We start from the raw sequence: 2852 nt of genomic DNA on the forward strand, positions 1-2852 counted from the left end.
GGTATTGGGGCTTAAGTCAGGGGAAGATGCGAAGGAAGGAGTTATGGGGAGAAGTAGAGGTAAAATCAAATCAAGGGGGGAAATTTAAAATTTTGGGGCAGGTAATTATTGTGGTTATAGAAAAAATGACAAACATATATCATCTGAAAGAGAAAATTGTAAGGAATCCAGTGGCACAATTGATTTTAATTGAAGTGGTCTCTAGCTCAAGATATTTCAATTTGAAGTGGCTAGGTGGTTATGATTGGTAGAGAAAAATGCAAGGAATCAACAATGCAAATTTTTTTGGATGAAGCGGTCCTTAGCTCTAGATATTGCAAGTCAAAGTGTAGGCTCCACCATAAGAGAGACAATTTGGTGCATTTTGACTCGAAGTTTTTTAGTGGATTACTTAATTAAATTATATGTTTTTAGCTCACATTCACTTTAGTTGAAGTTTGATATTGATTTTAGTTTATTTTGAAAGAATTATTAGGATTTTTTTTATTGTCAAAATTAATGTCAAAATTATCAAAGGCTTAATAAGTGGGCACCCAAACAAAGTCGATTTGGGCACAAATGGACTTATTTGAAATGTTTCGATGATTTGGATGCACTCACACTATCTGTTTTGAAAAATAATGTTTTTTTATTTTTTTAAATATAGAATCTTTTTATGATTAAAAAATCAAAACGAAAAGCTTTACATAAGAAAGTGTGTCCAATCATCATCAAATTAATTTGCATGCTTCTCATATGTGAATATGAACATTATACAACATACATATTGAAATTTTGATCACAGATTGGTCCGTAGAGAAAATGAAAATTTCATAGTGCTTGGTGTACTATTCATACAAAAAAACTTGAATTGAATTGTTTTGCATAATATTGTGTTATATAATCATTAAACTTGTTTGCATTATATTTATATGTAATAATAAATATCATGAAACTTCCGGATTGAATTCCAAGCTCTACGATGATCTATTGAGAAAAAAATTAATTTCTATGTGCATGTTAGTTAAAGCTGATTTTTTGGTCAATTTAGGGGTTGACTTAAGTTGGTTATATTTGATTCCATTTTGATTTGACTGATTTTATTTTTTATTTAGTTAAATTTTAATTTTGAGTTAAATTAGGGTTAACTCAACTTTCAACTCAAGTAGAATTCAAGTCATAGCTTATCTGAGTTCAATTCAGTCATTTGGTGACATTAGAAGGGAAGTCATATATCCTGATGAAATTATATATAAGCTAAGGAAAGGTTGACTGAAAAGTCAAGTTAATAAAACCTATAATATTTTTTTGGATATTACGAGCAAGTCAATATGCATGTGAAGAATGGATTGAGCTAGCAATGTTGAAGAGGTAATAATCATGTTTTTGTAGTGGTATCACAACATTATGATAAGGGAACCTTGCATGGGTGACCTAAACTTGACTAGCTTAAATGAATTGTTCTGATGGAACCATTTGTTAGAAGCATCAGGTAAGTGTTGAAAGATTTGATCTGATACGCCATCTTTTAAACACAATCCTCAAAAAAATATTTTTTAAGGGCTTTCATCAATATAGATTTTTAAATCTCTAACTAAAATAGTATTATCCAATCTGATGTGTAATGAAGTGAATGACTATTTGGTTGTGCAAATTGCTCATTTTGATCACTAGAAACTTACTTATAGAATCTACAAAGCTGGGATTTTTTTTCCCACAAGTGATATAATGCTATTAGAAGCTACAAAAATTGTAACATTACAATATTCATTATTAGTCTTCACACTGTATAAATTTCACACTATATAGATAATTTGCGATCATAAAAGATCACCATTTTTATGTGAAAGTTAAAGGATGAAAAAAATCATAGGGCCTAAACCAACTAAAATAATATACAATAAAATAAAGTTTATTAAAGTCCACCAACCTCCTAGCCAGAGGTGATTACACAGTCTGAATTGTTAGCTTGGTCTTGGCAACATGGAGAAAATATTAGTAAAAGTTGATCGAAATAAATGTTGATCGATAGTCGACGAAAACAGTCTAGAAAGAATAGTCATTAACATTAGTTGAAGACAAGAAACAGTAGATAAATGACCACGAAGACTAACATTTGATGTCGAGTGACTACAAACATTGATTTAATGGTACGAAGGTATAAAAATTAGTGACTATTGTTTCATGTTAGTGTTCAGGAAGCAACTCTCAACAAATACTAAACTTGGCATCTTAAACTAATCCCCTTAATATTTTTGATAGTTTCTAAATACTTGATTGTCCCAACGAGATTAAAATTGAACGATTTGTTATTCCTCTTCCATGCTGCAAATTTTGACTTCTTGCTCAAAATAAATTTTAGATTGTGTTTGAGTTGAATCCGAAACTTTTCTAGTTAAATATTTATCAATGTCTAGGCTTCATCAAATGGATTTTTCTGATAATATATTGAATATCTATTTTAAAAAATCCAATCAAAATGAATTGGGTGAGAAAATATATGACATTTATATGAAATGAATATATCCGTGATAGGTTTATTGTAGCCCTTGCGGCGGACAAACTTAGAGAGTAATCTTAGATGGTTTGGTCACATTATCATCTGATCCGTTTAGGAGAGTAGATGTTTTAAACTCGACTTATGTTTAGAAAGCCATAGGTAAACCTAGAAAGACTTGGACATATTGTATAAAAAATGTTCTTAATTTATTAGAATTAAATGAAAATCTGATATTCAATAGGAAGCAATGGAGAAAAAGAATTCAGGTAGCTGACCCCACTTAGTGGAATAAAGGCTTCTTCTTTTGTTGATCAATATCAGAGATCAAAAAATTTGTGAGGAATTGATATATATATATATATATATATATATA

This window comes from Phalaenopsis equestris, unplaced genomic scaffold (assembly GCF_001263595.1).
Source record: "Phalaenopsis equestris unplaced genomic scaffold, ASM126359v1 Scaffold000226, whole genome shotgun sequence".
Lineage (NCBI taxonomy): Eukaryota > Viridiplantae > Streptophyta > Magnoliopsida > Asparagales > Orchidaceae > Phalaenopsis > Phalaenopsis equestris.